General features: G+C 60.9%; 1 pseudogene; it reads left to right on the plus strand.

The window, feature by feature from the left end:
* Positions 1–2,039: 2,039 nt before the first annotated feature.
* On the plus strand, positions 2,040–14,906 carry LOC106803636 (USP6 N-terminal-like protein; annotated as a pseudogene).
* Positions 14,907–15,114: the final 208 nt, after the last annotated feature.

The raw sequence follows: 15,114 nt of genomic DNA on the forward strand, positions 1-15,114 counted from the left end.
TCTCCCCTCCCTGCAGGAGAGTGTCCTTGTGCCCAGGCGGCCGACCCCTCCTCTGTCCCAGCAGGGGTCGTCGAGCCCAGCACCGTCACGTCCAGTACCGGGAGCGGGTGACAGACGGCTGTCCCTGCCCTGGACTGGAGGCCCGGGGAAGATGTGCAGCTCCCTGAGTCAACACAGATGAGCCCAGGAAAATGTCACTCGGGGGCTTGGGGACCTAGATGAGCTGATTCTCAGTTCACGTGGAGAAGTCACTGAGCAGGAATATCCGGGAAAACCCGTGGAAGTGTCACAAGAGGGACGAGCCCGACCAGCTGTGACAACACAGAGACAGCTCACTGTGATGCTGCTGAGACGGAGAAAAGCCTTTCCAAGTGGGACACGCGTCCCAGGAGCCACCACAACAAGTGACATGTCCAACCCCACGGAAGCCACGTGTCTCCATGGGGACATCCGTAATCAGATTCGGAGATAATCAGGAAACGGGGAAATATCTGCCGTTCTGATTTCCTGAGTCAGGGGGGTGGGGGTCGTTTCCACAAACTCGTTCTTTAAAGGACCAGAGAGACACGGGAAGTGTGTGGACGGTTCACAGGCAGAGGGAGTGAAGCGGCTCCTGATGGCGAAACGCGCCGTCGCCTCGCTGCCGAGAGATGCGCAGATGACACTGAGAAGCCCTCAGGCTGCACCTGTCACCCCAGCAGAGACCCCCAGTCACACCGTGGGGAAGGGGGGCATCAGGCCATCTCAAGAGTTCTGGACGGGCCGTGACGGGGATGACGGACACTCTCCATTAAAGATAGAATGTGCACAGAATGGACCAGACGAGCATCCCGCACGTGTGGGGACGACCTGCATTCAAGTCACTCCTTTGGGCGTGCTGTGTAATTGCCAGTGAGAAACAGCCCCAGTGCCACCACAGAGGGTTCAGAGAGAAATCACGGGGATCCATAAGGGGCGTATTATACACCCAATAGAGAGACGAGACACCTCTGCAGATAATAGTGAAGATTTCTAAACCATGGTGATGTGAAAAACCACGCTGTGAACCTAGGAGGGGGAGGGGTGATGTGTGAGCACAGTCTCCTGCAGGGCGGGAGGCTGGGGGCCTGGGTGATGTGTGAGCACAGTCCCCTGCAGGACGGGAGGCTGGGGGCCTGGGTGATGTGTGAGCACAGTCCCCTGCAGGGCGGGAGTCAGGGCCTGGGTGATGTGTGTACACATCACAGTGTACACGCTGTGAACCTAGGAGGGAGAGGGGTGATGTGTGAGCACAGTCCCCTGCAGGGCGGGAGTCAGGGCCTGGGTGATGTGTGTACACATCACAGTGTACACACTGTGAACCTAGGAGGGAGAGGGGTGATGTGTGAGCACAGTCCCCTGCAGGGCAGGAGTCGGGGGCCTGGGTGATGTGTGAGCACAGTCCCCTGCAGGGCGGGAGTCGGGGGCCTGGGTGATGTGTGAGCACAGTCCCCTGCAGGGCGGGAGTCGGGGGCCTGGGTGATGTGTGAGCACAGTCCCCTGCAGGGCGGGAGGCTGGGGGCCTGGGTGATGTGTGAGCACAGTACACTGCAGGGCAGGAGGCTGGGGGCCTGGGGACTTGGGTGAAGAGGGTGGGATTGTGCCAAGCCTCTGCTTTGTCCCCTCCGTGGTGACGGGACCCTCCACTGGGGCCCCTGACCTTTAGGGGTTACGAGCTAAGTCAGGCCGGGTTCCGCTGACCCACACGCTGACCCGGGGGCCCCGTTGTCGGGTGGAATGGCAGCGCCCCCAGGTTCCGCCCGCTGCCCGGCACCCTGTCCACTCTTGTCCGTAGCAGGTGGAGGCACTCGTGCCCTCCGGACCGGCTCTGCCATTGCACACTGCCCACCTCGACCCGAGTGTCGTGTTCCCACAGGAGGTGCAGCTTGCACAGCGACTGTCAGTCAGGTGAGCATGACCTGGTCCCTCCCCCTTCGGGCCACTTTGGGTACAGGGGCCACTGGGTGGGCCATGCTGGTCACTCTGGGCTGCGGCCGAGGTGACACTGACCCTTAATCCCGATGGTGAGCCAGGCTCCGACAGGCCTCCCACGGCTCCATGGGGTGTGGGTGCTGCCCGTGGTGCCCGTGTCCACGGGCGGAGGCCGAGGTCAGATGGACACCTTGCCGAGGGCCTGGCCGCTCCCTCGGATGCCCCTCTGTGTGGTGCTGGACTGAGGGCTTCACCTCTCCTGCCTGTGGAGACTCCGGAACATGCAGCCGGGTGATGATCGTCCATCCTGAGGGCCGGGGCGGGGGCACAGGGCCTCCCCCAAAGTAGCCCTGTCCCTGCTTCTCGAGAGGCGGCGCCACGCCGGGCCCCAGTTCTGGACACTCTCCAGGACCTCAGGTCCCAGCAGCCAACGTGCGCTTTCCCTGTGAGGGGAAATGTGGCCCCCCTCCTGGTGCCCGGCTCAGATCTGTGAAACCTGGTTCCTCCCCCGAGACACGGTCTCACAGCACAGAGGCTGCTCGAGGTCACACATGTAGTCCTCTCCCCAAACCCACCCACCCTGGTGGTGGTGTCTATGCTGATTCACCAGCCAGAACCAGTGAGGTTTTGTAGGATGGGGTCCCTGTGGGAGTTGGGTCTCCTCTGAGGGACCGGGCATTACCTGGTCTGTGGAAGCTCCCGGAGGCTCGTGCCAGGGGTCTCTGGTCTCCAGACCCCTGCAGTAGGGACGTCCTGGGTTAGTGCAGCCCAGGGAGGAACTCAGAGGGCAGGAGCAAAGGGGTGTCTGTGGGGGAGCGCCCCGAACGTTCTCTTAATCTGTGGCGGTTTCCCAGCTCCCACCGTCAGGGTCCCGGGGCTGAGATGTGGGAAGCGGCTCTGAGAGCACATTTTCTTAACATCCCGAATCCTCAAACTCAGCTGTGAAAGTACACACTTCAGTGGGTTTTAGAGTGTTTACAAGTTGTGCAACCATCACCACTGTTTCCACGACATTTCACCGCCCTGAACAGAAATCTCTGGCCCATCAGCAGATTCCCGCATTCTCCCTCCCCTGGCCCCTGGTGACCACCAACCCACTTTCTGTGTCTGTAGATCAGACTATTCCGGACATTTCAGACACATGGAATCCTGCAATACGGGTCTTTTGCGACCGGCTTCTTTCCCTCAGCAGCATGTCCATCCTGGTTGTAGCATGGATCAGGATTTCACTCCTCTCTCTGGTTGGATAATAGTCCATTGCGTGTATGAACCACATTTTGTTTATCTGTTCCTCTGTCCATGGACACTTAGACTGTTTCCACCTTTTTGCTTCTGTGAGTGGTTCTTCTATGAAGACACATCTGCAAATATTTGCTTGAGACCCTGTTTTCACTTCCCTTGGGCGTATACCTGGGAGTGGAATTGCTGGGCACGTGGTACCTCGATGTTTAACTATGGAACTCGCAAACTGTTCTCCACAATGGCTGCACCTTTTGACATTCCTGCTGGCAGCCCAGGAGGCTCCCGTTCCCCCACATCCTCGCCCACCTCATTCTTTCCCCTTCCTGTAGTGGCCAGTCCAGGGGTGGGCAGTGGTGTCTCGCTGTGGTTTGGGTCTGCATTCCCTGGTGGCTGCTGCTGTTGAGCATCTTCTCTGGTGCTCGCTGGCCGTTTGTACATCACATTGGAGAAACATCTGAGTCCTGTGTCCACTTTCTAATGGGGTGATTTGTCTCTTTGTTGTGGAGTTTTGAGTTTTTGTATGTTGTGTACACTGGGTCCCTCATCAGATCGGTGACTCGCACATATTTTCATTCCTTGTGGGTGGTGTTTTCACTTTCTTAATGGTGTCATTGGAAGCACAGAAGTTTTTAATTTTGATAAAGTCTAGTTTAGTGGTTTCTTTTCTTTTGTTGCTCGTGCTTTGGTGTCTAAGAGCAGGACTGGGTTCCCAGTGTGCCAGCAGGAAGCCCCTCCTCAGCCGGCAGCCACACGCGCCTTTGCTCAGTACCACCCTGGGCCAGGAGTGCACACACTGCGCTGCCAGTCAGCAGCTCATCTGAGCCCCGGATCCGCCTTCTGGCTCCTCATAAAGCTTCTGAAGAGAACTGTAATCTCATGAGGACAGAAGTCCCAGGGGCTGGGAAGGTAGCCTGTAAGCAGGACTGTTAGAAAGTGTGAGTGGGAACCTATGATCCGCCAAGCCGGATGCCACCCGCCCTGGCTACGGGTCTTCACCACTCTCTCATCAGATGGACTGGGGAGCTGCCAGCAAGGAGCAGGCGGGTGTGTGTTCTGAAGCTTTGGTTGGTGGAGTATAATATTTGGATTTTTTTGTCTTGCATATTAGACATGCAGGAAGACCTGGAGACCCTGCTGGCCTTGGAAAGAGCAAAAATAATTGCCCAATACGATCAGGTAAGGCCCAGGAGGAGATCCTAGCTCTAGGAGCAGGTGAGGCCCAGGCGGGGACCACAGTCAGCAAGAGCAGGTGACGCTCTGGTGGGGTCATAGGCAGGATCAGGCGAGGCTCAGGTGGGGTCATAGGCAGGAGCAGGCGAGGCTGAGGTGGGATCATAGGCAGGAGCAGGGACGTCCCAGGGTGGGTCATAGCCAGGTGTGAGCAGGTACAGCCCAGCGGGAATCACAGGCAGCAGGAGCAGTTATGGCCCAGGTGGGGGTAGAGCTCCAGGAACAGGGGGTCCCGGGGGGATCTCACAGCAGGAGCAGGTGAGGCTGTCAGGCTGCTCCCGTTCGGGCAGGCGGGTCCTTCCCCTCAGGCTGTGCCCGTGGCCACAGGTTCCAGGGCTCCCTCAGGATGCAGGGGAGGGAGGACCACCCTGCTCCCTCCTTGTCCCCAGGTCCCCGGCTCTGGGTCCCTCACCCCTGTGCCCCCTCTGGGTTGCAGGGACGCCAAGCAGGGGCTCCAGCGGCTCCTCAGGAAGACCCTGACCTCACCCTGTACAAGGTCACAGACTGCCTCGGGTTTATGCGGTGAGTCATCTGGACACCCCTCCTGAGAAGGGGTGTCCATCTCTGGGATGGTTTCTGTTTGTGGAAACACTTCTCTGGAGGCAGGACCCGTCTCCCCAGCTCAGAACCTCGTCCCCTGGTGCCCACCGCAGTCCAAGGTTTGCAGTCGGCTTGAATTGAGACCCGGAAGGTGACTTGGGGAAGTGGTGACGACGAGAGAGGGGTGAAGTCAGGGACAGAAGGGTGGGCGGCCGGGGCAGAGGGAGGCGGTCTCGATGCTGGACAGTCAGACCCTGTGTGGGGCGTGGAGACCTCGGCAGGATGAGCACAGGGTGCACCCCGGGGCCGTGGACAGTTCTCAGGCCGGCTCAACCCCAGGACAGTGGCGGGTCACCTCCTGAGGGCTGCTGTTGAGGCACAGCCCACCACTGTGCCAGCACCGACCCTTCTCGGGCCCCCGTGGAGGACGCCTCCTCCAGCCACAGGCACCTGGCCGCCCTGCCCTCCCTCTGCCCCCTGTCCTTTCTCCCTCCAGAGAATCCTGGGCCCAGACTTGGGGGCTCTGGGCGGCGGGCCTGGTCCCTCCCTGGCCCCGGCCTGGTGCAGGTCCTCAGGGCTCTGCTTCTCTTGCCTTCCAGTGAGAAGGAGCTGCCTGGCCTCACCACCCAGGAGGCGAAGGTAAGAGCCCCTCCTTGCTGCACAGGCGGGAGGCGGCCGTGGGCGTGAGGCCGTGGTCCTGCCACCCCCGACCCCAGAGCTGTCCTGAGTCGGGGGAGATTACCAAACCCACACGCAGCTCAGAGGTCACTGCCTGCTGGCCACCAGGACCCCACCTCGAGGCTGGGACCCGGTGGAGGCCAGCGGGTCTGTGGGAGAGGGTCTCGCCTTTTCTGGCCCCTTTGAATTTGTTCACGTCAGGGCTCCCAATGGGACTGGACACTGCACTCAGGGCCCCTCTAGGAAAGCTGGCAGCTGGGCTCACACCATCACTTCTCATCTTCCAGCAAAAACGCCAAGACATCAGGCAAGCCGACAAGTGGCTGAAGATGCTGAGGGACTGGAATCGGTACCAGGACAACAAAAAGGTCGAGACCTGAGCGCTGGGCAGGTGGCACGCTGTCCTGCCCCCAAAGGATGACAGGCCTGGGTCCCCAGGGCAGCCCGCAGCCACCCGCCCACACCACGAGGGTCACCTCACCTGGAGAGGATCTGAGGCCAGAGCCAGGGCCACCTCAGGCCCAGGGCCCCGTAGGGAGGGATAAGCGGGGACCATTGTCCACAACGTCCCTTGCAGCCTCGTCCACTCCTAGTTGTGGGAGACGGGCGAGTTCTAGCTAGACCTGCCGTCTCCCGAGAAACTGTAACCGAACTCAGTCGGTCCGTCTCTTGGTGAGTGCGGAGGCGAAAAGCACAACCAAGGCGGAAGTAGGTGAAGAAAGGTTTATTGCTCGCACCAGCGATGGGGAACAGCGGGGATAACTCCCATAGCAGTGTCTCCCCGAGCTCAGTGCCGGTGGGGACTTTACACACAAGAGAGCAGAGGATAACAGCTTTATTTGTAACAACTGTGTAACAACTGTGCTCACTGAGGGCGCATGCCCAGCAGGTACACAGGCTCTTGCATGCATCGCCTGCTCTCAACACGGCTGCTTGGGCCCTCCCAGAGGAAGAGAATTTAAGATGTCAATGAGTTGAGGTGACTTTAGGATGCTTGGTGCTGGAACATTCCGCAGGGTCTTGCTGCAAATATGTGAGTTTCTCTGCACGACAGTAACGTCTGCAGAACAGGGACACCGACCTCTGCAGAACAGGACACACCGTTCCTTCTCGTCTGAAAAACGATTGACAGGCGTGTTAGTTGCTGACCAGACCCTCAGTCACCCTTCCTTTGCCCGGTTCCCCGGTCACAAAGCCATGGAGCCCCGGGCCAGAATCTTCCAGATGCCGCACACTCCCTCTCCTCCGCAGTCGCCCTGCGGCCTGTCTCACCAGAGCTTTCTTCTTTCCTGCAGATGCACAGGCGGGTCTTTAAGGGGGGGCCCCCCGCAGGTGCGGGGTCAGGTGTGGTCACACCTGTTGGACCTTGAGAAGGTGAAGGCGGAGAACGAAGGGAAACATGAGGTGCGGCCCTTCCACACTCGGCAGAGGCAGCGCCTACAGGCCAGGCCTTTCAGGGCTGGGGGGCCGGGGGTAGGTCGTGCGCCACGGGGACCCCTCGCCAGACCTCAGTGCTGTCCCAGCCCCTCCCAGAATCACGGGCCCTGGACACTCCTGCCCGTCCCCCCTACTGCCCGGGTCTTCAGCTTGGCCCAGTGCAGACGCTGGACCCAGAGATGGACAGACGCCCCCTGAATCCAACTAAACCCCCATCTGAGCAGGGGACAGTCACATAGCAAAGGCCAGAAACCTGGGGAAAGGGCAAGGAAGCACACCCACAGAAACCACAAAGTGGAAAAGCAACCACACACATGGGAACCACAGACAGGAGTGGAGTGGGTAGAAAGAGGAGACTTAATGGGACGAGCAACGGGTCTTCTCCCGTCCCCCCAGTGAAGACCCTGCACCCAGCTGGTTCCCAGGGCTCAGCCCCGTCTCCACCCGAGGGTCCCCCAGGTCACATGGCCCAGGGAGGGTGCTCTGTGCATTCTTGAAGATAAACGGCAGTGATGTGCCCAGACAGAGCGGGACCAGCCCAGCGAAGCCTGGACACAGGGAAATGCCACCCGAGGGGGTGTGATGGGGTCACGCTTCAACAAGCAGCCAGGAATCGTGTGGTAAAAACGTACACACGTGTCCGTCCATCCACTATGATTGTGGAACCACAGCCAGCATCGTGCTTAATCGTGAAACCCTCAAAGGGCCCCATAAAACCGGACGAGAGAGGCTCTAGTGACCAGCCGCGCAGCGTCCCCGTGGTCCTGCAGACGTGGCTCAGGGCGCTGAGACGGAGAAGGAAGGCATTTAGAGGAGAGGCGGGAGGAGCTGGCCTGTGGAGTGCTGTCCCGGCGGGAGGGTGAGCCAGACCCTCTGCGGCCCCGCTGCAGGGCCCGGCGAGGCCAGCTGCTTCCCAGGAAGGAAGGGGCAGCACTGGACGTCTGCACCCCGCCTGGTCCCCAGTCTGGGCCTCCAGGCTCCCGGCACAGCCACCCACAAACCCCCCCGAGCTTCTGAGCGCCCGAGTCTGTTCTGAACTTGTGACCAGGAACCCAGCCAGATGCACCCAGATTCGGGTGAAAACCTAGAGACACTGCCCAGAGCTGCCGCTGCCACATATGAAGGACTCAAGGGACTTGGCCAGAGCCCATCGGCCACAAGAGAGTGGACCGGGGAGCGGGGTCTCTCCTTACAGCACACGTGGGTATGACTGACATCACACGGGGGGGGGCTCACAAATCAGGAAAACCATCGTCTTATTGACCAGTCACCTGGTAAATATTATAAGAAAAGCGTTCTATTCACCACAGCAGCAAAACTTTAGAGCCATTGATACCAAAACTGAAATGACAAATTATGTAACAATTCACGAAAAGCCCCCCAAAACAGGTGTTTTATTTTCTAAAGACTGACATTAAAGAACTATGTCTTCAACTTTAAAATTAGAAAAAAATTAGAAAAAGAATAAGGAAGAGGAAGTTTAAAAATGCAAAATGAAGTAGAAACCCAAAAGACGTAGAGAAGATAAGGAAAACCAAGAACTGGTTATTTGAAGAACGAGTTTTACAGCTAAACTGCTCCCAGGCTTGACGAAAGGGAGAGAGAGGATAAAACGTGGGGCGTTCAGAGGAGCGGGGCCCCGGCCACGGGCAGCACGGGCTCAGAGAGTGACAAGGGAGGCTGTGTGCAGCTCGTGGGCGGACACTGGAAAACGGAGGAAACAGCTGATTTCCAAGCAGAATCGCCCGTGTGGACGAAAAGAGAAGCCCGCGGTGAAGGAGAACCAGAGACGAGATGAGGCGCCGTCCGTGGAGGCGGCTGCTCCTGGCTGTGGTGGATGCGGCTCCCCAGCCCGGGCTCAGGTCGGGGGAAGGGAAGCTCCATTTTCGTGAGGCTTCGGCCCCACTTCCAGAACCTCGTAAAGGGCGCCAGAGGAAACCTGCCAGTCCATTTCACAGTCGCTCTGGACGCACACGTCTAGATGTGATCCTAGCAGGTGTGATGAAGTGCGGCATTAGAGGAATGACCCTCACACCCGGACGGTGCCTTCCGGAACCAGACTGAGGGGACCAAATAGCACGCGGACACATGAAAAGGGAAACGTCATCTCGTGACATCAGCGCATTCAGAAAGCTGGTGAACACAGTTCATGAGCCATTTCTAAATCGTAAAAAATCATAAGTAATATAAGAGGAGAAATAAACTATTTCTAAATCTATTGAACAAAAACCAACAGCGAGTATCATGAGGGGCCGTGAAATGCTGAAGCCGTTTCCATCAACCTCAGAAGAACAGACAGAGACGGCTGCTGTCACCACTGTACTCAGAATTGTTCTGGCAGTTTTAACTCCTACAATCAGACAAGAAAATAGAAGAAACTGTCACTCAGATAAAAAGAAGACACAAAATTATCTGCACTTGCAGGTGAAATGATCACAGCCTTAGAAAAGTCAAGACGTTCTGCAAACACCTGCGAGTCAGGACAAGTAAAGTGACGGGAAGGGTGGCTGGGTCCGGAGAACACGCAGAGGTCGAGTGTTCCTCCATGTGAGCCAGAGCTTTAAAGTGGGGACATGCACATCAGTGCAGCCGTGTGGAACCCCAAGGAGGCTTCTCTGCCTCCATAACCAGGGGCCAAAGTGGGGTGTCAGGGCCGTGGGGCCCAGCTCCCCCCAGGTGGTTTAGCATCAGGGTGATGGGAGCCCGTGCCGCAGATGGGCCTGGAGCCCCCGCAGCCCTCCCATCCTCAGGGCCCTGGGTGGGGACGGCGGGTGGGCTGCTGCCAGATTCCCGTGCGGTGAACAGAATGAGCGGGTGGGTGAAGATGGAGGGCGCAGAGAGAGCGGCCTCGCCTTGTGTCTGGTTCTAGGACTTAGGCAAGCGTCGGGGAGCAGAGGCCGAGCTGCCCTCCTGCCTCCCCCAGGGCCCTGAGAGGTGCCAGGGCCCCAGGAGCAGGTTCCAGGGAGCAGCCTCGGGGGCAAGCTCAGAGCCCGGGCAGGTGCTGTTGCCCTGGACAGGCCCCGTGCAGGGTGGGGAGCAGTAGTCAGGTGGCCTGGACCTGCCTATTTAACTGGTGGGGGTCTGGGCCTTGGAGGAGCCCACGGGTTGACCATCGGCAGTCCCCTTCCCAGGGCTGCTGGGCAGGACGTGGGCCCCGCGGGCATGGTGGGCAGTTGGGACCCTCCCTGGCTTCAGACACAAGCAGCAGAATGAGGTTCCCGCAGGAAACTCACGTTCCAGCCAGAGCGCTCACTCTGTCCAGGATGACGTTGGTGGCAGGTCCTGTTCTGTGTTTCTGATGCTGGCTCCTCCTCCTGGTTCCGCCCACAGAGGCTGAAGGAGCAGGCCAGGCTCTTCTCTCAGGACCTCAAACAGATTGACCTGGATGTGAACCGCACCTTCAGAAGCCACATCATGTTCCAGGATCACTATGGCATCAAGTGAGGCCACTGGGCAAGTGGGCTCCCTGGGGGTCTCGGGGGACACGGGGGTCCCAGGGGAGATGCAGGGGTCCCGGGGGGACACAGAGGTCCTGTAGGACAGGGGAGGTGACAGCAGCAAACAGAATAACGTTGCATGGTGAAAGACTGAACTTTGATGTATGCAAACTAAAACACGAGGGTGAAGATGAAAACTCATCAAACCGTACGACTGAGATATCTGCATTTCCTCGTATGTAGACTGTACCCCAAAATATTGTTAAACCCTGAGGTGCTCTGAAGAGGTCACGGCTTCTTGGCTGACTTCTTAACCACAACTGTTCTGTCGTCAGCGTTTGTCAGACAAAACGAGACCCACAGCATCAGCACAGCCCCCTGTCGTCCTTTCCTAGGCAGCAAGCCCTGTTCCACGTCCTCGCGGCCTATTCCGTGTACAACCCCATGAGTATCCTGCCCCAGGCCTAGGGTCCCTCGCCGTCCTTGCCTTTAAATCGAGTACCCGTGACCAGACAGGACACAGGGGTCAGGCCCCAGCTCACAGGGTCACAGAGATGCAGCGAGGGGGCGGCTCATCTAAACTGAGTCGGAGAAGGCTGGACGCAGACTCCACTGTTCAGAACTGGAAAGGGGAGCTCACCCCTGGGGCTGCCCCAGCCCAGAAGCTTGGCGAGGATGCCAGCCGCTCGTCTCAGCGGGCATGTGTTACTAGTCAGTGTGGGGCCACGTGAGCGTCACTGTTGTCATCAGATTGGAGTTGGATCCTGAAGACACCATGTTATTCATCAGAAACTCAGCAGGGATGAAGGTTTCCCCGAGGAGCACCCACTGAGCGACCCCATGGGCTGCCCACAGCGGGGTCTGGCCCAGCCGTGCTCCTGCGCCCAGTCAGGCTCCTGGCCTGTGTCTTAGCGGGGTCTCCAGACCTCGGTAGCCCCCATTGCCCTGGCACCTCTCAGAGGCCCCTCTCCCTCATCTGAGAAGGGGACCCCAGAGCTCGGGCACGGGGCTGCCGTGGTGCTGGTGCCTGAGCTGGTCAGCGGCTCTCCCTGTGGCCTAGAATCTCAGTGGTCCCCGCCGTCCTCACCTCCACCCTCTGGGCCCAGAGAGCCTGGGCCGGGCAGGGGTCTGTCTGGAGCTCGTGGAGCTGAAATGGGAGTGCAGGGGAGGGCACAGAGGCGGGCTCCGGGTCGTCCTTCCACGCGTGTCTGACCCTTGTAGGAGGTGGGCTACTGCCAGGGCATGAGCCAGGTCGCGGCCATCCTGCTCATGTTGCTGGGTGAGGAGGACGCCTTCTGGGCGCTGGCCCAACTGATGACCGGCGAGAGGCACGCCATGCACGGTAGGTGGCCTCTGTGGGCCACTGGACGTGACAGAGCCCAGGACAGCCTCCCTGCAGAGCTCTCCCAGCGGTGGGGCTTCCCGGGGACCCCACCCAGTCCATCTCCCCATCAGAGAAGGGCCCCGCCTCCCCAGGCTGCCCTCAGGGTCCTGTAGCCACTGCCTGGGCCTGTCCTCATCCAGAGGATTCTTACATCTCTGCTGGTCCTGCCTCACATCCTGCCGTCTGCCCGGCCACCCTCCAGGCCCATGGCCAGACGAAGCCCAGATGGCAGCATTGCCCCTCCTGCGTGCCCCCAGCCTCACTCCGAGCCCAGGAGGTGGCCGCGCACACTCCCGTCACCCACCCCGTGGCCGCATGCCCTGCTCCTCAGTGCTGGGACCCCCATGCTCCCGCTGTGGCCACTGTGGGGAGCGGGAATGGGGGTGGTGCCAGGCTGTCTGCCTGACCCTCAGCACAGGGCACCAGCAGAGCTGAGCCTCTGTGAGGCGGTCCTCTGCCCCTGGCCACCCCGGGCCCTAAAGGCAGTCCTGCTCTCTGGGAAGAGGGTGTCCAGCAAGGGCGTGGAAGGCCGTGGACTCAGGGCAGGGTCCCTGGCGGGGAGGAGGGCTTCGGTCCAGCGGGGGGCACCTGCCAGTGCCCCACCCCCACCCCGCTGGGAGCAGGTTCTGATCCGCTGGGGCCTGGGGGCATCTCAGGTTTCTTCATTCCGGGGTTCCCAAAACTGGTACGGTTCCAGGCCCATCATGACCATGTTCTCAGCAAAGCTCTCCCAAAATTGAAGAAGCACATGGTGAGTAGCAGCATCCCCGCCTCATCCCCAGGCGCTGTCCCAGGGGTGGGGACAGGGGAGATGGGCCTGGCCCTCCTGCTGCTGAGAGAGTTCGGTTTCATTTTCCTGATCCTGTGGGGCCAGGGGCCAGTTGGGCCAGAGCTGGGCTTCGGGAAGTGTGTCTACCCGGCCCCTGGGAGCGGCTGCAGAGGGCCCTGTAGTAGGGGGGTTTGCGCCGGGGCGGCAGGCCCTGAGCACACTCTGGCCTTCCGTGAGGACGAGGGGCAGATGTCCACTGGCATTTATACCGCCAGGTGGTTCCTACAGTGCTTCCCTGACCGGGTGAGGCTGCCAGGGAGACCCCGACCCAAAACGCTCCCTGCCCCCAGTGTCTGGGGAGGGCCGAGCTCAGCCCCACCCCAGACAAGCCAGGCCCTGCTCGAGGGGCGGATGGGGCCAGGACCGCTCCTGGGGAAGCCCAGAGCCCTCCTCCAGGAGGATGGACCCCCAGGCCCCGGGGACGGGCTGTTTCCACCTCAGCTCCCGGAGGGAAGGCCGGGTCAGCCTGGGGTGTGGACGAGCCCTTGGCCCACTCTGCAGCCAGCATCTTGCTCCTTCGGGTTCTTCCTGCCAGGTGGGGGGCAGTCCCTGTTGCCCCCAGGTCAGCAGTCGTGTGGGCCAGCCCCTTAGGTCCCTGAGTGTCCTGGCGGGGAGCACCTTCGTCCAGTAGCCATGACCCCACTGGGATGAGTCCACCCAGATGAGGAGCTCCAGGACTTGTCAGCTGCAGGCACCAGGGGCAGATGGGGGTTCTCACCCTGTGCTGGGCCCTGCTCAGCTGCCCCTCCCCTGCCTGCTGTCCCCACAGACCCCCTTCTCACTCACCCTGAGGCTCTGGGACACCTGCATCCTGGAGGGTGAGCGCGTGCTCACTGCCACAGCCTCACCATCCTCAAGGTGCAGAGAAGTGAGCAAGTCCGTGGGAGCCCGAGTGTGGCCGGGGTGTGTGGCCCACTGCTCCTGCCCCACCTGGGCAGGGCATCCTCTGGAGAAGCGGCAGCAAGGGGGTGGGCACTGCCCGGGGCCCTCCTGGGCACAGCAGAACCCAGCAGCCATCCACACAAGGGAGCCCGGGTGATGGGGGCCCCCGGCCCGACGCGCACCCCTCTCCTAGAACGCCTCCTGCAGCTGCCCCTGGAAGGCCTGCGGGAGTTCCTGCAGGACAGGCTGTCCCAGCCCGGGGCCTGGAGGACGACGCCGTGCTCAGGCACCTGCAGGCCTCGATGCTGGAGCTTCGGAGGATGAAGTGGGACCTGCCCCCCTCAGGAGGCCTCAAGGGCACAGTCCTCTCCCGATTCACCCTCTTGGGGCAGTGCATAGTGGGGAGCCCCCAGGGCCTTCCCCTCTTCCATCCCCTCTTCTGCTCTAAGAAGCTTCGGCAAACCAGGCCAGGGCTGGGTGTCAGGGCCGACCCTGTGGACACAGGATCAGCAGCCTGGAGGGTTGTGCTCCGTGTCAGGCCAGGGCGGCCACGCAGGAGCCACGAGGACACCACGGGCCCCACCTTGTGCGGGCCCAAGGGCCTGGTGGAGAAGTTAACGCAGTCTGCTTACTTTCAGCACAACCGGAGGAGTTCCCCCACGGTGCCCCTGGGCCCGGAGCGAGTGTCCCCAGAGCCCAGGCCCCTCCTCACCTCGCCCAGGTGTGAGCAGATCCCCACAGGGGACAGGCAGGCCCTTCCCCTCCTACCCGCCCAGCGTGAGCAGCCAGGACCCTCGCCGGCTAGGCTGTCCCCAGGGCCGAGGAGCAGCAGTGTGAGGGGGCCTCCGCAGGGCCCATGGCTGCACAGGCCTCTCTGGGGGCCTCGGAGGCTCCGGGTCTGGCCTGCCTGCCCCCAGCCCAGGACAGCTCTCGGGACGGGCTGCAGCCGCGGAGGTTCTATTTCCTGCCAAACCTGCCAGGGAGTCAGGAAGCCCCGGGCAGGTGGCCCCCAGACGTGAGCTCTGAACTGGAACACTGGGTCTCTCTCGCTGCATCACCTGCCTGGGCCACCCCCAGGGCCACCAGACAGGCCCAGCCCTGCCACGCCCCTGGAGCCCCAGCGACAGGTCCCGTCCAGATGGAGGAAGACCAAGCTGTTGTGCCCCGGACACCCCTCCTGCCCTGTGGCGCCTGCAGCCCACACCCCTCTCAGGACAGTGACCAGCACGACGGAGATGAAGCCCCTTATATTCTGTCATCGCTCCTCAAGAGGCTGCAGCAGGAGGCACTGCAGTGATCTCCTGTCCGCCCTGCCGAGGAGTCCACATCAGCCATGCCCAGGGCCCACGGGCCAGGCCCACTGAGCTCCCTGGGCTGCCCGGCCCAGGCCTGGCCTGACCTCTGCGCCTGGACGTCTAGGTAACAGGGATGGCAGCCAGAATGGGGGCCCAGCCACTCAGCTGTGGCACCTCCAGCCCAGGGATGGGAGAGGGGCCCCGCCTCCA

This window comes from Ceratotherium simum, chromosome 34, assembly GCF_057802395.1.
Source record: "Ceratotherium simum simum isolate JZ-2026a chromosome 34, ASM5780239v1, whole genome shotgun sequence".
Classification (NCBI taxonomy): Eukaryota; Metazoa; Chordata; class Mammalia; order Perissodactyla; family Rhinocerotidae; genus Ceratotherium; species Ceratotherium simum.